Genomic DNA, 27,817 nt, shown 5'->3' on the forward strand with positions numbered 1-27,817 from the left:
CCATATCAGGCTCTTATCAGCATGCACTTCCTGACTTCCACATCAGCATCTACCTTTGGTGACTGCACATGGGATGGATACTCAGGTGGAAAGGTCTTCAGACGGCCCCTCCTTCAGTTTTTGTCCCTCGCTTTGTCTCCATATATGCTCCCTTGAGTATTTTGTTGCTCCTTCTAAGAAGGACCGAATCACCCCCGCTTGGTCTTCCTTCTTTATGGGCTTCATGTGGCCTGTGAGTTGCATCTTGGGCATTTCAAGGTTCTGGGCTAATATCCAATAATCAGTGAGTGAATACCATGTGTGTTCTTTCATTTTGGGAGATTGAACCCTGAGTCTTGGCTATGAAAGTCAAGGACTTTGCCACTAAACTATATACCCACTCTTCTGTTTTTCTTTCTTTCTTTTTCTATTTTTTTAAATCTTGAGACAAGGCCTCCCTAAATTGCCCAGGCTATCCTTGAACTTGTGATCTTCCTGCCTCAGCTTCCCTTATAGCTGAGATTATACATATTGTGCGAATCCACAGTAAAGTACCTCCCATCCCTTTTTGGAAAACCCTTCCCATTCATCTTCTACAAAACAATGACACTGGCTCTCTTGCTGTTTCTTGTTTCCCTCACTTGCCTACCACTGGCACACTTAAAGTTTATTATCACAGTCTGGAAAACTGAAAATAAATATATACATATACATATACATATACATATACATATATATATATATGTATTTTCCAGTGCTTTCAAGGGTGCAGCAGAGGCTGCTGCTCTGACACAATAGTTTTGGAACTGGGCTTGATAAACAATTTGAAAAGCAATTCAGCAGCAAATATGAAGAACTATAAAATGTTCATGTCCTTCAACTTTTTATGTTTGAGAAAAAGTCAGTTCTAAGAAGCTAGTCTCAGATATGGAAAAATATGCAGAAAATGCACATTGATATGATATTTGTAATGTCATGGATTTGGAGAGGTTATCAAACTATATGAGAAAGATTTTTTTTAAATAAATCAATTAGTCTTCCTTTAGTACTATTATTTGTTTGTTGAAAGGATGGCTATGAAGGCTGGTTAACAGCTAGAAAACTGCTTCCTTAATAACGGTACTTTAAAAAAATAGAGTCCATGATCATATGTCCTTAAACATACATACAAAAATATTTGTATAGTTGTCGTTAAATATGCATAAAAAAGATGACAAAAGCAGAGGAGATTGCTTAGTCGGTAAAGTGTTTGCCTTTCAAGTATGGAGATCAGGGTTTGATCCCTAGAAATCACATAAACAAAGCACCAAGTGGTGGCATGTCCTTATCATTCCAGTGTTGGGGGACACAGACAGGAAGATCACTGGGGCTTGCTGGCCAGCTAGTCAAGCCCTAATTGGTGAACTCTAATCCAGTAACAGGCCCCATTTCAAAAGCAATAGGATGTTGCTGCTTGAAGAACTGAACCAAAGATTGTCCTCTACTCCCCCATATGCATGCACATGTGTGTACACACACATACACATGCATGGACGCATGCACAACACACACACACACATGCATGCATGGACGCATGCACAAGGGGATAGTTTGACTGGGAATGGTCCCCATAGGCTCTTGTAGGGGATGCTCAATCCTCCTCTGGTGAACTGTTTAGAAAGGATTAGGAGGTGTTACCTTTTTTGGAGGAGATGTGTCACAGTGGGTAGGCTTTGAGGTTTCCCAGTTAGCTCTCTCTGCCTCATGACTGATGTCTCAAGCTCATGCTCCAGCCCCATGCCTGCCTGCCTGCTGCTATGTTCCCTACCGCGATGCTCATGGACTAAGGTAATCTTCTGAAACTGCAGTCTCAAACCATTTCCTTTTACCAGTCACCTTGGTCATGGTGTCTCATCTCAATAGTAGAAAAGTAACTAAGACACATGAATGAAAAAAATTTAAACCAAATGTTGACGTTAAATGCATGGCTAATTGGCTTATGTTTTTTTTTTCCTAAATCTTGCAATTTCCATATTTCAGCTTTATCCTAAATACAGAAAGACATTAGAGTTCTTTTAAAGCCACCAATTTAAAAAGGCCCTGTCTATAGCATCAATGGTCAGTGGTGTTGGGTGGTTGGCCCTACAGACAATCGGCACCCCAAGGCTCAGTGTCCCTTCATTCCAGACTGCTTCCCCTTTCTTTTTTCTGCATGCCGTTGGCAGCATCCTTCTTACCCTGAAGGTCACCACCACTGGACAATGAAGGCGAAAAGCAAACAACTTATTCCTTATACCTTGACACATATAATCCAAGTTCTCACTTTAAACCTCTTCTAGTTTGTTCTCAGCTTAGCTTCTCCTGCCCCCATTTAGAGAGGTTCCCACACGGTTCCTTTCCACGGTCAGGTTAGTAGACAATACATTATGTGTTTTAGCATAACTAAAGACTTTGGTGATTTTCTCTTACTTGTTGAGATGAGGACGTCTCATGTAGCCCAGACTATCTTTGTACTTGCTATGTAGGCTGAGGATGACCTTGAACTTCTGGTCCTCCTGCTTCTTCCTCCCAGATGTTGAGACTGCAGCATGCACCATCATGCTGATTTACACAGTAGTGGAGATAGAACCTAGGGCTTTGTGCATGCCAGGCAAGCACTCTACCCACTGAGCACATCCCCAGACCTGTTTTTATTTTATTAGGAACAGAACAGATTTATGGAGTACATTGCAAGGGGCCGTAGGCTGGGTAGTAACAAGACTGACGTTTCCAGCCTAAAGTGATTTGAAAAAGAAGGAAAGAAGGGGGGGAAGGAAGCAAACCCAATGGTTACCCACTGATCCCCTGGTAAAGTCTTGGCCTGTATTACCTCTTTGTATCCTTACTAACCAGAGAAATAAATGTTACACATTGGGAGGATTAGAAGGGTTACAGGAAGCTATCAAAGTGAAAGTTAAACCCTCATGTCTCTTACCTGCACCCTTAGCTGCTACCTTGGTAGACAGTCATCAGCTACTAAGATTGGCTGGGTTAACTTATTTTATAGACATTGCCCAGATGAACAAAGATGTAAGTCACCCTAAAATTCACAGTCAATTGATGCCAAGGGCAAGTGTTTGTCTATGTATCCCACCTAATTTCTTGCTGCTTCAGATCTTCTTGATGGGATATCCAGTGTCTCAACCACTGGAGAGGCCATAGAATGGACAGGGTTCTTTCTCCAGAGCACTCTGAGACTCTTTTCAATGTGTGTGTGAGAGAGTTTGGGTGCTCACATACCATGGTCTTTGACTGGAAGGAGGAAGACAGCTTTGAAGAGTTCATTGTTGCCTTTCACCTTACTGAGGTGTCACCTCTCTGCTGGTGGCATACTCTAACCTGTCTGGCCATTGAGAGCTTTTGGTGGTTTACCTGTCTCTACCGTCCCCCTCAATGTCGGAGTGCTGGATTACAGATGTGTGTCACCACAGCCAGCTTTTTGTTTTCTAAACATGGGTCCCAGGGATAGGATTTTGGTCTCAAGCACTTTTGCAGGTTGAGCAATAAAATACTCTAAGTATTTTAACTGTGTTATCTGTACTATCCCAAGCACTCACTGACAAACTAGACTTAATTTCATCTGCTTTGATTAATACTCTTCTTTCAGGGATGTAGACATTCTCTTCCGGGACAGGGGGAACAACTCTTTAAAAATGAAATAAAATTCTTAGTTGTTAAATATTAAGTTGGGTCTTTAAAAATGGTTATTTGGACTTCAAGAATTGAATCCATTAATAGGAGACATGTATGTTATCAAAAGAAATGTTCCCACAAGTTATGACTAATACTCTTTCAGAGGAAATCACTAACAAGAAGAGATTTTCCATATAACAAGCCATTTATTTCAAGCAGCACAGTTTAATAAGGATCTGAAATAAATCGGTCGTAACAGGAATTGAATAGAATTTCTCAGGAAACATTGTTCGTAATGTCCACCAGCCCAACAGCTCACCAGTGTTCTCGTGTGTCTCCTGTGGCTAAGAGGCTAGGCAGGAAACCATTTTAGTTCCCGGCCCAGGTATGAGCAACCAGAACACGGCCTTCCTCATTCACAAACATTTTTGGCAGCATCCTGTGATTCAGACTTTGCTATATACTGTGCATGCTCAGACGCAGGTAAATTACACTCAAAACTGAAACTAGTTTAAAAGACTGAGGTGTGGGGTTAAGGAGATGAACCAGGTGATAAAGTTCTTCCCTCACCCTGAGTTTGAACCCAAGAACCCATGGGCTCAAACCAAGAACATAGTGGTGTGGGGTTGTAATCCCAGTACTAGGGAGGTGGCGATAGGAGGTGCTGTGGAACTCATGGGTCAGACAGCTTAGTCTACTTGGAGATGTCTGACCCAGTGAGAGACCCTATCACAAAGAAGAAAGTGGTTGGTCACTGAGGAACGACCGCTGACCTCTGACCTCCACACACATTCACAAAGGAAAGGGAAAGAAGCAGGTACACACAGTTTAAGAAACTAGTCAAGAAACACTACCAAAGCAAACACGAAGTCTGTTTCATTGGCAGTTTCTTCTTTCCTGTCATGCCAGGAAAGTGACATTTTGTACAGAAGCGGTAAGTTCAACTCTCCTCTTTGTGCGAAAGGAAGCAAAGGCCATTTGAATTGCTGCAGTTGTTGTTAGGCAATGATTAATTCCACTGAAGAATTAGTTCTGCGAATGGTGGGATTTTAGACACTTAGAAGGTCTGAGGCAGTGTTTCCCTGGATAGTTTGAACTTCCTTCAAGGCTAGCTCTTTTCACCAAGCCTGTAAACCTTCGAGGGTGGCCTGGCTGAGAGCAGAGCCAGCGGAGCTGTCCTTGGTCTGAGAGGTCAGAAGAAAACGTCACACATGGGTCTCTGACTTTCCCGGGGGCTGCTGCGCTGTCTGATCTCTAGGACTCCGCCCACCACGCAGAACAGATTGAAGAGTTCCAGGCAAGCCCTTGAAAACGCTCAAGCATTTTACCTCTGTTCACTTGAACTTATCTCTACATTTGAGCAGTTTTCCTGCCTTAGATCAGGAAACAGGAACCTGAACTTCAGTTACTCGCTAAAATCATATCAAATACCTATTTTGTACACAATGAATTCTAAACATCACGAAAGATCAACATAAAATCTCTGCTCTCAATGATTTTGCATTCTGGTTATAAGACACCCCCACATTAAATAAAATTTAACAAGAGCATACAGAGATGACTCAGAAACCAGCAGACAGCCATGGATGCAAGAGTTTGAAATGGAAAGCAAGGTGATGAGGCAGAAGGAGGCTTCCGGGCAGAGAGGAAATTTGAGAAAGGACCTGAACAAAAGGAAGCTGTCTGGAGTACTGTATATATATGCCTAAAACAAAACAAAACAAAACTAACAAGTGTGTTACTTTACATAATTTATGTATGTATTATACGTATATTCATCTAATATGTATATAATATATGTACATATTAGAGAAAAAGAGTTTGAAGGCTGCTTAGTGATTTGTGAGGATGAATGTCTTCACCGTTTATCTGTTGCTATAACAAACAGAACACCGCAGACTAAGTAGCTTAAAAACCAAAGGTTCAAACAGTACAGAAATATATGTACAGCACGTACATATATTGACTCACAGTTCTTGGAGCAGAGAAACCCAAGAGCACAGGACCGTGTGATGTCTCATATAGTGCTTGGTAGGGCAGGACCAAGGTAGGAGAGACCAAGAGCCGAGAAAGCCAAACTTGATTTTCTGACAACTGTCTGTGGTGAAATTGAACCCACTGCCCTGAGAACTTGCTGACTCCTGGAAGAAGTACATTGACCCATTCAGAAGGCTCAGACCCAAATCCTTTCCTCTGAGTCTCTCCCTCAACACTGCCACACGGTACTAAAGGTTCTAATCTGCAGACCTTTGGTGAAAACATTGAAATCACAGCAGATGTGCACATGCTTGTGTGTGTGTGTGTGTGTGTGCATGTGCGTGTGTGTGTGTGCACACGCATGTGGTAGTTGGTGGTGGAGAAGAAAGGTGACATTTTTTTTCTTTTTTCTTTTTTTCAAAACCACCAGTCTTTATTGGCCTTGGCTACTTGAGGGGGATGAACCGGGAGGAGTGGGTGGCACCAATACGGGGCCGGCTGTGCTTCACAGGCTTGTAGGTGATGGAGAACTTGCCCAGGTAGTGTCCGATCATCTCTGGTTTGATCTCCACCTGGTTGAAGGTCTTGCCATTGTACACGCCCACCATGCTGCCGAGCATCTCAGGCAGAATGATCATGTCCCTCAGGTGGGTCTTGACCACCTCGGGCTTCTCTATGGGCGGTGCCTCTTTCTTGGCCTTTCTCAAGCACTTGAGCAGGGAGTGCTGCTTCTGCCGCAGGCCGAGGTGCAGATCAGGCGCTGTCTCTGGCGGGCGCTGTACAACTGCATCAGCTGCTCATAGGACATGTCCAGCAGCTGGTCGAGGTCCACGCCACGATAGGTGAACTTGCGGAAGGTCCGCTTCTTCTTCTGTTCCACTTCAGCTATCTTGGCGGGTGCTCGGAAAAGGAAGCAAAAGGTGACATTCATAGTGACTTTCAGGTTTGTTTGTTTTTTTAACTTTCAATTGTTTCTGTATGTATGTACATGGATATATTTATGTTGTTTGAACCTTTTTCAGAGAGGATATATTCATTCCTAATTTATTATAATTTTAAAAAGATTATTTTAAAAAATAGTTAAGACTTGTAGCTGTGAAGGAAGGGGCTATATGAGGGTAGAACAGCTGGAGAAAGTGCTTCCAGGTGGCAGTCCCCAGGGTGTATGTATGGAGTATCGAGTGACAGAGAGGACAGACCAACAGAGAAAGGACATGGCAGTTTGGTAGCTTGGAGCTGAAGAGGAACTGAGTCAGCTCAGGAGCCCGAGTCCTTTGTCTCTGACCAGGAGTGCTGAGCTGTGGAAGGTTTGTCAGGGATGAGTATCTGGCTGCACAAGTATTCATTTATTAGCAGGAATCCTGAAGTCCCAGCAAATGAGATAGGAAGCACCCGTCTTGTGCAACACGGAAGGCCATGGCGGCATCTCCTACAGAGACCGCATCTTGGAACCCATTGCTGTACTTGTCAGCAAGCTAAAGAACAGACGTGCTGTCAGATCCAGTGGGGCACAGCTGCTTGTACTCGATCCTTGATATTAATTTCACTGTAAGTCCTTATGTATCATGTGACATCTCCAATGAAAGATTGAAATGTAAAAGAGAGTGTTCGGTCCCCAACCCCAGTAGATGAGAAAAGACTGAGTCGATTGTTTTAAAGTTGAATAATGATGACTTGATTTTTAAAGAATGACAGCCCGTGATGCATCATTTCTTCTTGCTTTGGATCGATTGACAAATCGCTTTCTTAAACATTTGCTTATAATTATAGCACATTGCAGACACTATATGCACTGAGTTTTGTGCGTATTCACAGACGTGTTTGTGTTTGTACAACAGACACAATGGAACAAAACTCTGTGGCTCCCTTGGGATGGTAAGTATCTGGCAGACAAGAGTATCCTATGTGAGGGGACAGCGCTCTATCGGACTGACCCTTAGACATGGCGACTCATTCTCAGGGGCTAGATTCTAGGTGAGGTAACTTCCTTCATAACTAAGAGTGAAAAAGGGCACACCAGAGAGTCTTGATGCTGAGTGATGCTTAGTAAGTCACAGGCTTTAACTCCTAAAATGATCCTGTAACCAGGAATGCTATTTGAAGTATACAGAAATATATGTATTTCATATGTATATATGTGTATGACAGCGAGAGGTGCTTGTTGCTTTTCACTTCCCTCCTCTTCCAGGCATCGTGAGGACATTTAGTCCTCAGTTTCCTCATCAGTCTACACTTCCTGCCACACAATCCCAAGGTGTCTGTTGTAGCGTGACAGATGAAAAAAAAAAAAACAACTTTGAGATAGGGTCTCAACTATGTGTTCTTTGTTGGGCTGGAACTTACTGTGTAGACCAAACTGGCCTTGAATTCACAGAAATCTTTCTGCCTCTGCCTCCTCTACTGCCCCTGTCTCTGCCCCTGCCTCTGCCTCTGCCTCCTCTATTGCCTCTGCCTCTGCCTCTTCTGTCTCCTCTGCCTCTCCTGATTAAAGGCACTCACCTCCTCATTTGGCTGATGGGTGGAATTCTTCATGGACAGAGCTGAGTTTTCATGCTTGGTGTCAGGAAAACAAATAGGAACAAGAAAAAATGAGGAAATTTTCAAAACCACGTGGGAAGAGATTCCTGATTCCTATGGTTCCATATTCCATTCTGCTATATTCTTTATCATCAGTTAAAAGACCTTTCCACCTCGTCTTCCCACCACTTACAAGGACGACAGGAGGTATGTGGCCCCTCTGTGTTAAGAGAAGGCAGGGATGCAGATGAGACTTCACCCTGCCTGGTTAGACACGTGTAGGCCTGACTTACAAAGACATTCTTCACAATACACAATGATCCTTAGATGTTTCTAACAATTTTCATGTAGTTGGAGGCTAAAGATTAACATATTTTCTGTCAAGGAACCCTGGTTCAGATATCCAGTATCCCAAACAAGCAAACGGCTAGGTGTGGGGCTGAGGAGACGTTCAGCAGGTCAATCATGCATCAAGCAAGCAAGCGTAAAGACTGGAAGTCAATCTCCAGCATCCATGTAAGTGCCAGGTAGGCATAAAAGCCCACCTTTAATTCCAGATGCCAGGAAGGCAGAGGAAAGGGATTCCCACAACAGGCTGGCTAGCTAGACAAGACATATTGATGAACTCTGAGTTCAGTGGAGAGCCCTGCCTCAATGACTAAGTGGAGCACAAGGCTCCTGATGTCAGTGACATCTTTGGGCTTCCATGTGCAGGAGCATAGATGTGCCCCCACAAAACATTTTTAGCCACACACTTACATACTCAAAAACAAAGCAAAAAACAAACAAACAAACAAACAAAACCTGGTATGGTGATGCATCCCTGGAATCCTAGCATGTGGGAAGTAGAGCCAGCGGGGATTTTGAGTTTAAAGGCTGGGTTACACAGCAAGAGCCTATCTCAAAAATAGAAAACAAAACCGAGCATCATTCTCACATACTACTCATCATGATCTTGATAAGAAATGAGAATTCAATCTGTCAACACTAGTACTAGCCAAGCTGAGACAAACGGACAGTACTCATCAGTAGGGCTACAGAGAACAGTCTATGCTTCCAGAATAATCCATTCCGCGCAGGCCTGGCCTCATCTCTTGTCTCGCTCTTTAGCCCCTGTCTCTCTTCTCCATCCCGCTTCCCTCCCTGGTAAATAGACCCCATGTAAATTCTAAAGGGTGTACACTAACACCTACTGCTTTGCTTTCCAGTTGTGTGTGTGCGCGCGCCCGTGCGTGTGCGTGTGTGTGTGTGTGTGTGTGTGTGTGTGTATAAGGGTGCATGGGGGGGCAAGAAGGAGAGTTGTCTCACCTGTGTGCAAAAGAAGGAAACTGGGAAAAGCTTTCTCTTGAATCTGATGCTATCCTGCTATGTGAACTTTTCTGTAAATAACACAAGCTTAATAAAACACTGGGGGGGGATGTCCTCTAGTTGTTTTATTTTTTCCTCCTTCCCTTCCTCCCTCTTCATCTACCCTTGCCACTCCTCTCTCCCTTCTTTCCTTCTTCCATTCTTTTTCTTCTCTCTCTCTCTCTCTCTCTCTCTCTCTCTCTCTCTCTCTCTCTCTCTCTTTCTCTCCCTCTGTCTCTCTCTCTCTTTCTCTCTCTCTTTCTCTCTCTCTCTCTGTCTCTCTCTCTCTCTCTTCTCCTCCTCCTTTCCCTTCTTTTTTGACAAAATCTTGCTATGTAGTCCTGGCTAGCCTTGAACTTGAACTCACAGTAATCTTACTGCCTCAGCCACCCAACTACTGGGATTACAGATGTGACTTGGGAAAGGAACTTTATAAGTGCAGAAATTATTGTGAGTTTGCAATATCATTTTTAAAAACATTAGATGAGATATCATAGGACAATGTAAAGAAAAATTAAGAAGGGCTGGATAGGAAACATTTTGGACCCATCCTCCCAAAAAGCCCAACAACCTTGTGCCTTTAGCTCTTCTATTTATATATCCACGTGTTTAAGATAGAGCATACAGCTATATGCAAAGCACAGGCTTCCTGGAAGAAGGCTGCTGTAGTTCCACGTCCCCAGAAGCAACAAAACAAACATCCCATTCATTGCTAGATGACATCAGCCAGCTTCTGCCTAGTGACCTAAAATGAGTTGAGGGACTTACTGTCTTCACTTCATTTGTGCTTGTCTTATGAGTTCTGAAGCAAAACTTACTTTTCTATATAATTGATATTTTTGTTAGACTTAATTTGGTCAGGGAATTAAATACTTATAACACAAATGTTTGTAGTTTAATTATATGAAATAAATGAATAGGACATACAGTGAATGTATAGGATTCTTAATAAATTCACATTATCATAAAATAGGGGATTTATATATGTCACTATTATCTTGTCTTTACCTATCATTGTTGGTAGTCATCACAGTGGTTTTTGAGATGGGGTCTCACTGTATTGTCCTGTCTAACCTTGAACTCCTGGACTCAAGCAATCCTCCTGATTTCCAGCTAGTGGTGACTGTAGGTGCATTCCAGCATACCCAGCTTTATTTACCTATTTTTAAGTGTTGTAAATGCTTCAGAATTTAAAGTTTGTAATACAAATGTTGCATGTTCTTCTCTTGGGAAAATGTCGTTAGCATTTCTCCTTCTAACCAACAGCTAAGCTAAGAAAGCCTGTGCTGTGTCCGAGATGATGGTCGTTGGTATAAAATGTTTCGATTTGTGAGGGGCTATAAAGACTTCTTGTCTTCTAAGCCTTCTTTACAACGGTTTTGTCCATTGTCTCCCCCATGTTCACTTGCCAGCAATAAGCAAAAATATAGCTGGGGCTGTGTCAAAAAAAATTCACTGGCCACATTCATCCCTCTTCATCAGGGTTTCCTCAGCAGTGCCCCCGAGCAGAGACTGCGCCAGCCAGCAGAAACAGCTAGTTGTTGTCTGCAGTGAAGAATAATTGGAAGCATGATGCCTGTTTCTTTTCCTGTGAGTAACAATCCATCCATTTAACATTCTTTTGGTGCTCTTGAACTCTGTGGTAGAGCCTGTGTTCCTGGCTCAGTTGGGGCCAATCTGAGAAATGCAGACCTTCCTGCCTGCTGCTGGCCCTTTCAGTATGGAGAAGTGACAACCATCTGACGGCCTGGTTTTTCTACACAGAGCTAGTGACAGGCCACACTAGCATCAGGCTGGAAAACACTAATCTGGGGAGAATGGTGATAAAGTTTATCACTGTTCTATATTAATAATTCCCCTCAATCACAGAAAGGTTGGACCACTTTGCCCCTTCTTCTACTCCCTGTACCACGGCATTCTTTCATCTTTTCTTGCCAAGTATATTGATTTTATAAACACTCCATAAAATGTTGCCTATTCTCTTCTCATATATAAAATTGAGGTTTATATGTTATTTGCTAATCAAAAACATGTATTTGTCTCTGTGCAGACAATGAGCTTTGGAGTCTATAGTCCTGGCCACCTTTGTGTGTTTTTCATGTCCTATTCTAGAGAGTTATGCCAGGAGGACATCCAAGCCTGCCATCGTGATCGTCTGAGTCAACACACACTTCTTGGCTTTTGATTTCCCCTTTTAATTTTGTGCTTTGTTTGCGGTGCAAAGAGCTTCCAATTTCTAACACCTTTTTCATGTTTGTATTTATTCCACGGGAATTAGGCTCCCATGCCTATAAAAAAATAACCAGAGAATGGTGAGCTAATAAATAGAAATACATTCTTCTCAAACGTGAAGATATTTGGAGAGAGAAGGTCTGGGGGTGGTTTATTGGCTCCAGGATCGTCTGGGGTGCAATTGTCTGTCTCCCCCGATCGTCTGAGATGCAGTTGTCTGTCTTTCCCGATCATCTCAGATGTGGTTGTCTGTCTTCCTATTCTGCTATCGTTTATCAAGTCATAGTTGTGAGATGGCGCATTCGGTCGCAGCTCTCACATACGTATTCCAAACAGGAAGTGAAGAAAGAGGACTATCAACTGGAGAAGCTTCTAGTTCAGCAGGCCCCACCCACTACATCCCTGATCTCGAATTGAAGCAAACTGGAGGGGCTGGGTTGTAATTCCGGGGTGGGGTGTTTGCCAGCATTCACAGCCCCGGAGTTCAGTCCTCAGCACTGCAAAGAAAAACAGGGAAGGTCAATGGAGGAACTATTATTCGTAAATCCAAACACGTTGCCTCGTTGAATTAAACCAAGGCAGATGTGTTTGGTGTAACACTAGCAAGCTTTACCTGGAACCTCCATCATTGGTTCCTAGTCCGCGTGTGTGGCCCTGCCCCTGACCTCAATGCACCACCCCCACTTTTGGATTGGATTGGCATACACCCACCCCCATCACCTATTTCCTATCTTTTCTTGTTACTTTCTTGAGATAATTTCCTTCAGCATATCTTTTTTTTTTTTAGCTCAGTCTTGCAGATTTTTTGAAAGAGAAACTCATTCCAAGGTGTATTTATTCATGTTCCTTCCATCTTAGGTTTATTCATTTTTAGATATTATTGATTCTTCTTTCCCTTCTTGAGATTTATTGACATGATCATTTATTTTCCCAGGTATTATCTTTAAAACAGTTTCCCATTAAAGTTTTTGTTGTTGGTGGTGGTTTGGTTTGATTTGGTTTGGTCTTGAATAAGCAATCTACCCATGTACCTTTGTCTCAGAAATTTGCCATCAGTATGCTGAGGAACAAATATAATTTTAGTTTTTCAGCCATGACATGTAAGATCATCAGGGGCGTTTGATAGTTAGGGAAGTTCATTGCCCTTATTTCTTTCAATGTCTTTTACAGACAGCTACAAATACCCCTGCCTGACCCACACTCTTCTATAGAGCTGAGACGTACTTCCCTTAAAGCCTAGGTTTCTTTCCAGGTCTACCTAAGGGAGGAAGAAGTTACACTTCCATCCCAGAATTCCAAAGTCTACCTAGAACCATTATTGTCTGTAATACCAGAACTCTGTGTGATGAGGCAGGAGGATTGATATGAGTTCAAGGCCAGTTTGGGCTTTGCTGTGAGACCTTGTCTCAACAAAACAAAACAAAAACAAAAACAAACCCAAAAAACAAACCACCCACCTGGGAGTGAATTATAAGAAGTATGTATTTATTATTTTTGTGCTTGGCTTTCTCTACTGAGAAACCAGTCATCAGGAATGGTGGAACCATGGCTGGGACACATTGTGACTTGCTATCTATATCAGCTTTTCTTGTAGCCATGACAAAAATACTGGACAAAAGCAACCTGACTCAAGAGAGCTTTAATTTGGTTTAAGGTTCCAGTCCATTATGGTGGGAGAAACATGGGAGTGTTCACAGAGGCGAGAGTGTGAGCAGGGTGGTCACACAGTGTCAGGAAAAGAGAGGCAGGAAGGAGGACAGGCATGGCACCATAGATAAGCTGTCACCCTCAGAGGCTAATGCCTAGTTGTCCTCTCACTGGACCGTGTGTGTGTGTGTGTGTGTGTGTGTGTGTGTGTGTGTGTGTGTGTGAGAGAGAGAGAGAGAGAGAGAGAGAGAGAGGGAGGGAGAGATCACAAGGGAGCTCTCATTGTGTAGCCTTGACTAAATGGTCTGAAACTCACTATGTAGATGAGGCTAGCCTCAAACTCTAAAAGATCCATCTGCCTCGTCTCCCACATGCTGGCATTAAAGACCTACCATGCTTGGCTGTGGTTTTTCATTTTGTGTGTGTGTGTGTGTGTGTGTGTGTGTGTGTGTGTGTGTGAAGATGCACACACACTTGCTCAAATGCCTGTGGGCATGAGATCAGAAGACAATTTATGGGAATCATGTCAGTTCTAGTGTTTGGCTGGGTGAGTCCCAGGGATGGAACTTGGGTCACCGAGCTTGGCAGCAGGCACCTTTGCCTGTTGAGCCATCCAACTGGTCTTGCGTTTGTTCTTTAAGGGAATGAAAACCTTCCATGAAAGGCTTGTGTGACAGTCGGTTTTGGCTCTTTCAGGAACTTGCGTATGAAATGTAGCTTTATGTTCCTCAGTGAAATCACTTATCTTTTTCTTTGGGTGCTACGTTTCTGTGTATCGCTTGTGAAGAAAGGCTTTTCTCTCTCGTCTGGTTCCCAGTCACACCTTCCACTTCATGCCACAGCGGCACACTTGTTCCCAGCAGCAATGAAGGATCTGAAAAGTGAACCAGATGCTTCCCATGATACCAGTTAGCTAGGAAAGGTGATGGTTTCTACCAGAGACAAAATAAAAGGAGAAACTCAAGTTTATTGAAGTCAGACAACTTCTACCCAACTTCTCTCTTCTAATTTAGTTTTCTTAAATTATTTTAGATACCATATAAATTTGATTAGACTGTAAGTTAGTATAGACTTTGACAGGCCTGTGAACGATAGTTCTATATGGCAAAATGTACTCTGAGAAAATATTTAGCAGTACATATGAAGTGGGTAAATAAGTAAATAACCTGCATGCACAAGAAGCTTTTCACCTTGAAATGCATGGGTTACCATATCTCTCCCTGGTAGACACTAACTCTAACCCTAACCTTTATTATTGATATTGCAGTGTGACAGCCCCACCTCTATAGTTTTTTTTTAAAGATTTATTCATTTTTTTTTATTCATATAAGTACACTGTAGCTGTCTTCAGACACACCAGAAGAGGGCGTTGGATCCCATTACAGATGGTTGTGAGCCACCATGTGGTTGCTGGGAATTGAACTCAGGACCTCTGGAAGAGCAGTCAGTGCTCTTAACCACTGAGCCATCTCTCCAGCCCACCTCTATAGTTTTTGCTACTCCCCATACACCATTGGGACAGAGAGGGACCAAGAACCATTAGGAAGACTGGAAGTGACAGCCTTCCTAATTCCACCCACAGCACCGCCATATGCGATAAGGAGAGAATCATTAATAAATCAGCACATTTTAAAGCTACCATGTCTCCCCTTAGGTATCTTCCTTCTGGTCTGACTGCAAAAGGAACTTGACTTCCTCTTAGCCTTGGGAGCCATGGGAAAGCTTTGAGACTGAGAAAGAAAAATGTCTGTTGAAAATAGAATTAATTAGGCAAAAATAAAGTCGTATAAGCTTGCTATCAGGTTTGAACATTAAACTGTATTTCTATATAGTATATGACTACTAACAATATCTGCTAAAACTAAAGCTCCTGGAGCTGCGAATGGATGCTTAGCACATGCAAGGCCCTAGCTTCCTTTCTGGTACTAAAAACAAAGGGCAGAGGTGATAGTGCCTGCCCCTAATCCCAGCAAAGAGACATAGAGGGCAGATCGATACAAGTTTAAAAACAGTCTTGTTCACCAAGGGAGTTCCAGGCTAGCCAGAGCTACACAGTAAGACTGTCTCAAATACAAACAGAGGCTTACAAGACTGGCTTTATGTTTACAGTTGTTAAATGTTCAATGACAAGTTTGGGAATTTTTTTTGTTTACTTGCTATTTTTTTTCCTATCTTCAGGAGTATTTAACACAGACAAGTGCTTTAGCTTGATTAATTCCTCTGGAAGGCAGCCCCCTAAATGAGGCTTTATAAATAAATTTATCAGCATTATTCAAAACTGGCCCAAGTTCACTATGTTAACAGCACACTTCAAACCTGTACACAAATCCAATGGCTCATACTTTGGTTGAATTGAAGAGAATAGACTCCTATAGTTTCATAAGTAGCATTTGAAAATAAATACTGAACTGTTTCAGAGAGATGCAGTTCTTAAGCCGAGTCAGTTGTCCATTTTATAAAATCCGTATATCTTTATTTTCATGTTACTTGGTTCCCGAATGAGATGGGGAACCACATGTAAACTCATCCCTGTAATGTAAGACTTATTTATTTTGATTTTTGTTTGTTAGTTTTTCTAGTTAAGAGAGCAAGAATCCAAAAACTACACTTAATATTTTCTAAAAGCACGTAAGATAGATCCGTGTTTGAAAGATTTCTAATGTATCCTATAGAACTTTGTCATAGCCAAGCATGCTGTCTTTGCTAAGAATAAATACAGAACAAAGACTGTAAATAAATGGTGTGTTCTAAGAGGCCAAATTATAGTGTCGCCTCTGTGAAATTTCTCACATTCTCTGCTGGCCTGGACTTAGAGAGCAATGATACAGGCTTAGGACTGCTGTATCCACAGAGTGTGCCTTGACACAAAAGTATGCATAATCCCTCCTTAGGGCACAGTTTTCACAGTTTGATAGCAGCACAAGAAAGCTTCTGAAATAGAAGTGGGGTCTGGACGTATTTGTTCCCATGAGTCGCGGGTGATTGATGTGAGTGTGTGCTTTGTGACTTTTTGGGGTTGGTTTGCTTAGATTACAATCAAATTTTAAGGTGACTATGGGGTGAAACACACACTATCAGGAAGACATGAAGTGGCTTTACTATTCAAATAAAATTAAATTCCAGGAAAGAAAATCCTTAAAGGGACTGGTTGTACGGAAGAGGGAAGACAATACCTTATCATTAAAAATCGATCAGGTACTTACTAAGTGTGTCTCTGAGGATTCCTTACGTTTCAGCCACTGGCAGTTCTTGGATTACACAATACTTTCACATGCATTATCTTATTTGATCTTCTCAACAAGTAGGGAGGCCAGAGAGGGATCTAAGGATGAGGAAATCTCATCTCAGACTTAATTGCTCCCAAAGAAGGCCACAAAGCTGGGGCATGATGTGTGTGCTCGGGCGACTGTTGGTGGGGGGTCCTCCAAATACTTTGTCCTCTGTCCCTCTGACCTCCACCAAGTACTGTGCCATATTGTCTGTACACAGGACTCCAAAGGAGAAAGCTTAGATTCTCAACCCTCAAGGAGTTTATGGTCAGTTGGGAAAATATGCTTGCCAAGCAGAAGACTTTAAATTGTTAATCTGCAATCTGGATAAAATAGGCTGTAAACACAACAGTTGAGCTATTTAAATAGGAAAGTAAAATGCTATAAACTCTGCCCTGTGCCCTGAAAATGAATACAAATCAAATGGATGTTTCTAAAGTTTTCCAGCCAGGCCATCATTATCTCTAGGAGAAGTTCCCCAGCAGGAGTCAAGCCAGTGGGCACAGTCTTGTGCTGGTACATGGGAACATGCAGACATTTGGAGTTCTGGTTTCTGTTGTGTTTTGTACTAACAACTAGAAGCCTGTGGGAGATCTTCCTGGTCACTGTTCAGCCCTTTAAACCATTAGAGAGGCTCCAGTTTTAAGGGGGAGGTTACCTGCAGGGGTTTCCAACCTCTTGACATTGCAACATCAGCAACAGCATCTACAATGTTGTAGGACACATTCGTAGCTGTCTTGGATGCATATAACCTATAGAACACAGATTGAGTATGTCTAAGAAGCAGAGAATGGACCTGTTTATTTGGGATTGAAAGGGATTATGGACACGGAGGGTCTGCAGGAACTGGTCATTTTCACGTTCTTATGTCCCAGTGTTCAGACCTAACGTTTTTCCAAGCTCTTATTTGTCCCAGAAGCAAAATTCTATTCCAAGTATCTCTTTTTGTCTTTTCAGCAGCTCAGTCCTGTGCTGAGACAGCTGTGGTCCAGTCACTGTGTGTCCCTGATTTTGACTGTCTCACTGAGAGGTACACTGCCTAGGAGGCCCTGTGGGCACTGCCAAAGCTTCAGTGAGCAGCTGGCCATTGTGCCAGGTTCAGCAGCCTCAGAGACAGTTCCAAGATTGTCTTTTAAATGCTTGTTGGTAAAGTGTCAGTTGGAGTAAGCCTGCCTAGGGTTTATGCCATAAGGTCTTGCCTGCTGTCAGGTAGGCCTTAAACAGCATCCTGTTGCAGTATGTGGGCTGCTCGGCATCATGCTGTGTAAACATGATAACAGAAAAACCATTGGAGGTCCCATCAGAACCACCCACCTCTCTACACTGAACACCTACGTGCCCATGTGATGCAAGCCTGTAGACAATTACGCCCAAGTATGTAGCCACGCCCATTGGACCACTCCTATCTTCAGAGTTTCATTCTTTGACTTCCTCTTTGAGGATGGAAATGCATTTCTGCTGAGTCACTGCAGCCTTCCTTTCCTCCTGTGGTTATAAACACAGCCTCTGGAACTAGCTCTATCGCACACTAGCTGGGCAACCTTGGGAAAGTTACCAGAGAAAATTCTTGACGCCTTCCATTCCTGATACGTGGCACCATGATAATTATAAGAGCTATCTCAGAAAGTTCCTGACCAGTTTTGGCCCCATGGAGAGCTGTGAACACTGCGTACGAAGTGTTCTGGGCTGTGTTCGTGTTTGCTCTTTGCTTCCGTTCATCTGCTGCCTGTTCTGAGTCTGTTCCGGGTACGGCAAGAATGAGAAGATGGCAGTAGGTGCCCTCTGTGGGTATACAGTTTTTATGATAAATCACCATGCATCTTGTTTGCTCAACAGGTGGGAGGAACTCACAGCATGTACTTCTGAATGTACACTTGCCTTGAGGAACAACAACGTGACACAGGGATGTGGACATTTTCAACCAGATGATTCTATAAGACAGTGTCGGCACACAGTAAGTGCCTAGCGCCATAGAAACGTTTTTTTCCGCTTTAATTGTTAGGCTGGCAAAATGAGTGCTGAGACTGAGCGTGTGGCCGGAGGTTGGGAGCGAGGAGGTGGAGGTGCTCCTGGGGTAGTCTTCCAAGAGGCAGTATCCTTGAGCTCGGCTCTGATCAGTGAGTAGGCGTTAGCCAGTAAGAGAAGAGGGCTAAGAGTGTTCCAGGCAGAAGGAACATTGTGTGCAGAGTTAGGGAGGCGTGAAACAGCACAATACACTCGGGGAACTCCAAGCAGGCAAAGTACGAGTGGCGCCCCATCCTTACTGAGACATACAGGGTGCATTTGTTAAATTAGTATTAGAGATTGGAGGCTGGGAAATGTAACATTGCTTGATCATTCGGGCCTGTAGCATTAACCGAACAACTGTGGAGGAGGAAGTGGCTAAGAGGCTTTTAATTGTTCCCTGTATACATGCTCAGTGCAGTCTCTGATCTGCATCAACCACTCATTTTTAATTTCCTTTTTTGCCTTTTTTCCAAAATTAAGATAGGATTTTATGTAGCCCAGGCTGGTCTCTTATTCCCTATATAACCAAAGATAACCTTGACTTCTGATCTTCCTGCTTCTGCCTCCAAAGTGCTGAGATTACAGGCCTATGCCAGCATATCCAGTTTTATGTGGTCATGGGGTTCCAGTCTTGGGCTTTGTGTATACTAGGGCAAGCATTCTATCTACTAAGCCACATCCTCAGACTCTTCTTATCTTCTTCTACTGGAAGTAAACCCAGTTGTCTCCCCTTTTCCTCCAGAATTACAGATGAAGCTGAGTGGAGCTGCTAGGATCCTGGAAAAGGTTCCAACTATTCTGTGGGTAACACATTGCTTTAGATAAAAGGTCAGCAAACCCTGGCCTAAGGGTCAGCCCCAGTGCACTGCCCTGGCCTAGGATTCCATCCTCTGGGATAGTTCAGCCCTCTGTACACATTCGCTCATTCTCCTACAGGTTAGCCTATGCTCAGCCAGCAGGGGCAGGTTTGAGAGAGATAGTGAAGTAGGCACTTGAGGCTCAGCTTGGACCCAGCACAGTTACTCCTGGTCCATTCTGGTAGCCAGAGCCAGAGAGAGGCAGAAAACTAACCTGGCTTGGAAGGGTCCAGAATTCAGCCCCAGTTCTTGATCAGAGCCATTGCAAAGTGACTCTGCAGACAGCAGGGAGACTGGAGGGACAGAACCTGGCCGTGTTTGAAATCCCAAGCAATCGATCATGCTCTAGAGGAGCGAGCATCCCAACCACGGATTTTTAAAAGTCGTCTCTGGGTCTCACGGGAGAAAGATGTATTCATCATACCTGTCTGTTCAACCCCACCCACAGCTATGAGTCATCGGTCTCTTCAACTGAGGGGACCATTATCCTCTAGCACATGACAGACACAGAGGGGGAGGAGAATAGGGCTCATCGTATGAGGCCCAGACCCACATTCCCATCCCTACCTGATGAATTTCACTAGGGAACCAGGCTCAATTTTAACCCATTAAAGATGTAAAGCAAATCATTATTCCAGATGCAATCAGTGACTGAACTGAACATCCTTTGGGACTAATGTCTAAAGAAACCTACACAAAATACTCTTGCTCATCACTCTGTGCCCCACTGCTGTTACTGGGTGACATTAGAATTGTCCACTGATGACTCTCTGTATAGATGGGACTGAACTGACAGATAGGAGAAAGCTCCTTTACTCACTAGCTATTTGCTGGCTTTTACCCCCATTAATGCTCTCTCTCTTTCTTGTGTGTGTGTGTGTGTGTGTGTGTGTGTGTGTGTGTGTGTATGTGTGTGTTTATGTGTGTGTGTGTTCTCGGACTGCATGTGTGAGGAGGTCAGAGGTAAACATGGAAAGTCTTCCACAACCACTTTCCACTCCATTTTTTGAGACAAAAATGTCTCTGATCCTGAACTCATCAGTTTGGCTAGACTGGCTGGCCGTCATCCCCAGGGATCCTCCCTTCTCTGCCTCCCTACCACTGGGATTGAAGATGCATGCCTGACTTTACAAGGATACCTAGCATCCTGTCTCAGGTCCTGATGCCTGTACAGCAAGCATTTCTCCAACTGAGCCACCTCCTTTACCCATGTTCCTCTTCAATAGGGTCCCACCCTGTAGACCTAGTTGGCCCAGAACCTGTGGCAGTCCAAGTGTTGGGTTTATAGTCAGGAGCCAATGTGTGATTTTTTTTTAAAGCTTCTTGCCAGAAATTCTTCACTGTTATCAAACTTGTTTCCATAACGAATGCTTAGTATAAAGAACAAGGATGTCAAAGACCCTTCCTTTTGCAGTCCTTTCCTTGGTACCATGGGATGGCAGATCACAGAACTCATAGATAGCACCTATTTATTAAGAACAGCCTAGAAGGTGACAAACAGGAACAAAACTTTCAGTCAGACAAAAACCACATGGTTTGAAAATATTCCTTCTGTTCCAAAGCCACTTGGTGTCCTTCAGTGTCTGCAGGAAGCTGACGCCCTGACACCAACTTCCATGGACTTGCTGCTGTTAAGACTTCTGTAGGAACAGCATCCGTGGGTGGAAGGAACATGCCAGATCTTAGGGAACTATTAGATGCCTGTTGACTCAGGCGGCAGGACCAGCTGTGAACGGGAGTGTATTTTTACGTAGCTGCAGTGGAAAGGAACAGGCCTGTTGATATTATTGCCGAGGTGGGGACAGAACCTGCTGGGATACTTGTGGATGGTTTGGTTTATGGGGGATGGGGAGATTTAGCTGTCTCCTGAGGTACAGCGTGAAGATTCTAAACTCAAAATTAATGCTGGGCATGATGGCACACGCCTTTAATTCCAGCATTTGGGAGAGTGGAGGAAGGAGGGTCAGAAGGTCAAGGCCAGCCTGGGCTACATGAGACACAGACACAGAGAGAGAGGGGGGAGAGAGGGGGGAGATTTACTTGGGCAGGTCACATGATTGAATGATATATCCACCAGGTAGCCTTTTCTAAATTAGACTCCAAGAAAGATTTCTTTCTTTCATGTTTCAGTATCTCCCACCCACCTTAGGAATGCCTTTAAAAAACACAAATCCTGCCAGCCAGCTGCCCCTGGAAAGAAGTCAAGTGGGATAACTTCCTGTTCAGGGGAGGGAACAGGGGATGTCACCTCTGCTGCCCCTCCTCTCCTCCCAACTCTTAGGCAGCGTAAAGATCTTCCTTCCTGCCTGCAGAGGAAGCCTGTGTGTTCTCTCAGACCTACCTTGGCATTCCTTGATGTCTTAGAGAAGCAGATGACCCTGGCTGAGCCAGACAGTCAGCAGAACAGCAGCTCTCGATGCTGCGTTTGGAAATTTCCATTCTTTGCTTGCAGCTCTGAAAAAAAAAAAAAATCTAAAGAGCCCAGTAGCTGGGAAATTTCCACAATGGAAAATTTTAACATATTCTTTAGCTCTAAACTATGCAGGTTTATAGACATTTATTTTTTTTCTTTCTGGTAATTTCCTTCTTTAACAACAATTTATGAACATGGTACCACTAGAACTGTGGGAACAGGAGGGCAGGGTGACCCAGGGGGTGGGCATAGCTTGTTTAGCAGGAGGCTGTACTATATAACCGTGTGACCACTCAGAGAACCATCATCCTGAGGCCCGCTGGGTGGGAACTCATCCAAGGTAGAGCTCACTTGCCCAGGAACACTGCAGGGAAATCTGTGTAGAACCTTGAAATGGAAAAAATGCACGGATACAACTTGGGAGCCTGACATGGTGAGTCATGTTGCCAGCAAAAGCAACCTCAAGCAGATGACCCCTTAGACTGATGCTTTCCTGAAGCTGAGCTTAAGCTGCAGGCTCTGATGCTGTAGATTGAAGGTGGGACCTAGGCTCCATTGCCAATTAATGCTGACCATCCAGGTGGTGCTGATGCTGCCCTTTCTGAGGACCACGGTGTGCGGCATAGCAAGACCTTCGTCAGCATGCAGCCAGTGCCCTGCTGGCTGAACACTGCCAGAGGGTGGCTGGAGGGGAGCTCAGGTTACAAAGTTGAGGTCTCAGAATGGAACTCAAAGTCCTCTGCAGAGATGTTCCATGTCAGTCTGGATAAAGAGACTCTTTTAGAATGTAGCGGGGGCACAGCATTGCCAGCCAGGCTTGACTTGGAGAATTCTAGAAATCAGGACCTTTCCAGAGAAACCCATGTTTAGCTGGTGATGATTCCTTAGCTGAGTCTGGTTCCTGAATGTATTCTGCAGCACTGAGGAGTGTGTGTGTGAATGGCTGGTGAACCAGTCCCTAACACTGACTGTTACCCAGCATTCTCTGAAGAGAAGAGCCCTGAGAGGCAGCTACTGCCACTCATGTTCAGTATTAGTGAGGTAAAATTTTAAAGGGAATTGGAGATTTTCCTAACAGCTGTCTCACCTGCTGGACAGAGGAGAGGAGAGGGAGAGAAGGAAAAGGGGGTGGGGATAGCATTATTACCCTAAGATGCTGCCACCTCGTGATCTGTCGTGTGCCTGTTCCGTGCATATTTTAAAGCAACACTTGACCTAGTTTTGACTTTCTATTCAGTTAGGCTTGGGGTAGTTTATTAGTCCATACACAGAGGATCATGCAGAAGGCAAGCCAGGGGAGATGACAGTCAATGCAAATGGAGTAATTGTGAGACAGACTTGATTACATGGAGTGTTGCATCTCTGTCCTGCTGTGATGGCACCTACATAGTAGATTAAAAATCTCCGTGACTTTCAGGATTGCATAGGGATTTGAACATCTGCCGAGTGGTTGGTAACGTCTTCCTGAGATACTTCCTCCCTGATGCGAGGTATGATTCAGCACTGAAAGGACATCCTCCTAGCTCTGTAGAGGAGAGCAGCTTGCCTTCCTTAACGTGAAGTTTGATGAGTCATTATTCACCTAAGAATTCTCTTAGGCCCTGCAGTCAATCAAACAATTTGCTTGATCCATTTAAAGTCCCATTTATTATTATTATTATTATTATTATTATTATTTACTTAAAGGAGTGCTTTTGTCTTATGCTTCAGGTGAAATTCACATACAAAACCCACTATTTTAAAGGCAACAATGCAGAAAACTATAGTGTCTTTGTGACATTGCACAATTTCCCCTTGTATCCAGTTCCCAAACATTTTTATCACTCCCAAAGGGAAGCCTTGCATCCATTAAGCAGTTACTGCCTGATGCTGGCTCCCTCCTTCCGGAACCTGGCCACTGCCAATTTGCTTTCTCTGTGGTTCCCAGTCTGGATATTTTACATAAGTGAATTCCAACCATATGTGGCCCTTTGCTAAATCACATCTCTTTAAGAATAAACATTATGGTTATAGGGAAACCTAACATTATTGAGTGCTTACAACACAAGGCATGTGACCCTGACAAGTAGACACCATATACAGATAAGAAAATGGAGATTTAGAGAATTGCCTGAGACCCATACCTTCTTGCCAAGCAATGAAGAGGCTTCCATGGCCAGGCCACTTTCACTAGAGCTTTTCCCAGTTGCTGTAGGTACAGCTCAGCTTCCTTTCTTCCCTGCAGACAGATGGGTAGATACTCCTTCTCGACTTTAGCAACTTCACAGAGCCCTGACTCGAATTCTGAATGCAGCGTTAGTTGCTTACAGCTGCTTTTTTCCCCTAGCGGTGCGGTAAGTCCAGGCGAACTCCTTTGAAGAGCTCATTAAAACTGCTAAAATAAAGTCTTAGAAACAGGTGCATTCATTAGCAGAAAATGCAGACGATTATGTTAATATCACATTCAGGTGACAAAATTTAAAGGCATGAGAATCATGAAGGATAAAAGGATTTTTCAAGGCTAGAGTTAACTTCTTCTTTTGTAGGGTTTTGTTCTGGGTAGCGTGTGACTGACAACAGCTGTCCAAAGTGGGGAACCTTCAGTGTTAGTTCACAAAAATAAAGTTATTCTGTGATATCATGTTCCCCTTCATGATTTCTTGGGTCTCTAGTTATAAAAAGGAAGTTGAGGGATTGTCTACAACCTTATGGCTGGATCTAGCCTGCCACTGATAACTTATTGTCCACAGGGCCCAAAGAGGAGAGGATGCTAAGGGAAATGATTCAGATATGTCAACAGACCGGGAGGTTGCTTAGTAGTTTGGCCACATACACAAGACCCTGGGTCTCTGGACTGGAAGAGTAAATCAATGTAGGCAATGATTTTCAGTTTGGACCAAAAATTATTTTTACTGTGCTATTTTTTTTAATTTAAAAAAAATATTGCGCCTGAAATAAGATTGTGTAAAGCTTTTATTTTGAGATGTACTCATTTTTTTTTTACTTCCCAAATTTTCTGCAATGAATTTTCCATTTTGAAATAAAAAATATTTATTTGCTTATAGTTTTTCAAAGTATTTAAAAATCACAAAAGAATAACTTCCCTTTCTACCATCAATTAAATATCCCTATAAAATTTGAATAATATTTAATTGCATGGGATATGAAAGCTAGACAAGAAATACCCCTGATTTCTTGCCTGTTCCCAACTCTAGGATATTTACAGTCATTTTGGTTTTCCATTGGGAAAAGAAAGAGACACATATAGCTAGGCCCAAGTCATTTAATAAAAAAAAATAAATTGTACAATATATTATTAGATTTTATCAGGTACGTATGCATGCACAGAAAGAAATGGACCTGCCACTTAGAAAGGGGAATAACTAGGAGAGTCTTACAGGACCCATATACTTCATTTTTAAATTTTTAAATTATACACTTGGGGAAGGCTTTGACTAGCTACTTTTTTCTCAAAAAATGATGTACTTAAAGTGACTGTTTCTGATTGCACAACATAAATACTGAAGCACAACGCATTTACAAAGCACACTTACAGATTGTGTGTGTGTGTGTGTGTGTGTGTGTGTAGAATAATCCTGTCTTTGCCTTTGGTCATGTTCAAGTCTCCTTTTCTCTTTCCCTGCACATTCCTCTCTCTCTCTCTCTCTCTCTCTCTCTCTCTCTCTCTCTCTCTCTCTCTCTCTCTCCTTGCTTTGGGGTGGGTTGAGTGAAGACACACAGTATGTTTGGTACAGCACTGCTCTCATACACAGAATATGCTCTAGTAAACAGTAGATGTCTGAAACCATAGACAGTACCAAGATCCATTACTCAATTTCTTTTCCATCATAACTTATTGTATGCAATAGCCATAACTTCTGCAGTTTGGGATTGATAGCAAAGCTAGGACACACAGATTTCTTCCCCCCCCCCAACATTTTGTAGGTAGAAGATTTGAGGGTGTTTGTTTGTTTGTTTGTTTTGTTTTGTTTTGTTTTGTTTTGTTTTTCTGTAGGTCTCAGAAACCTCAGCATCTACTTTTTGCTTAGAGAGTTAAGAAAGTTCACCTCTTCACTTAAAGCATATCCTTAAGCCATTCGTAAGTCACATAGAAGTTACTTGGAGGACTCACTGTGATCTCATGGCAAGTAAACACGGTAAACAAGATGGCTTCTGAGTGGCTCATGATCGACTTACAATGAGGATACACTGGGCAAAGGGATAATACATATCTCAGCAGGGAAGGCCATGAACTTTCATCATACTTCCCAGAATGACATGCAATTTAAAATTTACAAATTTCTCATTTCTAGAACTTTTCATTTCATATTTTAAGGCGAAGGATTGCTGAAACCTACCTAAGGCCAGAGGAAACAGTAGTATCCATGCAGGCATACACACTCACCCTATTATTAGGAATGCCCTCACTGAAGCCTTGTTCCCAGCTGCCACACTCAGTGTGATTCACTGGGACTTCACTGATGCAGCTCCTTCACTGCTGGACAGCTCCACATTACCTACAAAGTACTTTTCCACCCACCTCTCCTCCTCTGTTCAATTCTCAGAGCTGGCACTGTCACAGAAGCCTCCGATTCTGCACAAAATGAGGATGGTGGCCAGTAGAGACTCCTGTCCTTCCAGCATGAACCATCAGCACCATAAGGAGAGCATGCTGAGTTCAGAGCCCAGAATCTGAAGATAAACACAAGAGGTGAACACAAGTGTCCTTCTCATGGTTGTCTGTCTTCTAGAACATACCCACTAGTCATGCAGCTCGACTTTGACATCTCTTTCCCATGACAAACACACATCCTATTTTTCATCCTCACTTCCTTTAGGTGGACCATCAGAGCACATGTAGCACTGTAAATTCAGTGAGAAAAGAGAGGGGAAGAAGAGGAGGGAGAGGGGGAGAAAGAGGAAGAAGATGAGGAAGAGGAAGAAGAGGAGGAGGACGATCCTGTTACTCCCCAGGACCCAGTCTCAATGAAGTATAACCCTGTAGGGTCCCTGAGGAAAGTAAGGAAGCTGAGTCACTTGGCTTAAGAACACTTTCATTGGTCCATACAATAAGGGCAAATTTGTGAGCTATACTTATAAGCCTGAGTATCCACATCTTGTCCAGATGTCTTCCTAGATCATCTTTTTATTCCTCTAACACACCACACCACAAAAGAAATCCTGAGATTATTTCATGCGGGTACCCGCCCTTAAACGATAGTCCAGTGTTTACAACAACTACTTAAGTTGAGCCGCGTGTCTCCAAGTTTCCTAAATACTAAATCCTCCTTGGAGAAGAATGTGGGACGTTCAGCAGCATTTTCAAACCACTCGTTATGGACACACAAAAAATGCAGATAGCAGAAGAAAAAGGCCCTGGAAGTCAAGTGCCCTGAGAACACAGCCAGACGCCCCACCCTCTACCCCACCCTTTCACTTTGCTCCCTAGGAGATTCCTGTAAAATGAGCCACAGTCATGGAAGTGCCAATGGGTTTTTGAGAAGTAGATTTGGGTGATGAGTTAAGAAGAGAAAAGGCTGGACTGAGATGTTGGCTAGGTAAGTAGAACTGAGAGGATCTTAGGTGGTCATTATTTAAGGACTTGTAAAGAGATTCATACGTTAGAGAGCACAGAGAAAATAAGAAACCCTTCTCTATTCCACCACCTAAAGGGAGCCATTGAGTGCAGGTCCAGAGACGGATCACCTTTTCTCCAGCTACTTCCCGCCCTCCGGAGCAGCTATTCCTTGCCCACCTCTGGTAGAACTAATGTCCTGTGACTTAATAGATAGAACCTTCTGAGACCTGTTAATTTTGCAGGCCATTACCTTCCACCAATCCCAAAGCTAGGAATGTCATCAGGGAGCATCCTGTACACATGAAAACCTTCCCTCGTCTTACTGTACCCATGTCTCTGGTTTGCCCACCAATGTATTTTAAAC

The 27,817-nt window shown here is 43.2% G+C and overlaps 1 long non-coding RNA gene and 1 pseudogene across 3 annotated transcripts in view; one reads left to right on the top strand and one right to left on the bottom strand.

The window, feature by feature from the left end:
* Nucleotides 1-27,317, top strand: part of LOC114633074 — a 76,262-nt gene extending 48,945 nt beyond the window's left edge. For 2 of the 3 annotated variants that reach the window (XR_003713165.1, XR_003713166.1), the window contains 4 exons: nucleotides 10,954-11,061; nucleotides 18,456-18,573; nucleotides 26,441-26,586; nucleotides 26,714-27,317. This is a non-coding gene — a long non-coding RNA (uncharacterized LOC114633074). Of the gene's footprint in view, nucleotides 1-10,953; nucleotides 11,062-18,455; nucleotides 18,574-19,368; nucleotides 19,427-26,440; nucleotides 26,587-26,713 lie in introns of all 3 variants that reach the window. The other variant, XR_003713167.1, reaches the window with a different exon arrangement.
* Nucleotides 6,054-6,430, bottom strand: LOC114633073 (annotated as a pseudogene).
* Nucleotides 27,318-27,817: the final 500 nt, after the last annotated feature.

Source organism: Grammomys surdaster, unplaced genomic scaffold (assembly GCF_004785775.1).
Source record: "Grammomys surdaster isolate TR1022 unplaced genomic scaffold, NIH_TR_1.0 514, whole genome shotgun sequence".
In the NCBI taxonomy this organism is placed as follows: domain Eukaryota; kingdom Metazoa; phylum Chordata; class Mammalia; order Rodentia; family Muridae; genus Grammomys; species Grammomys surdaster.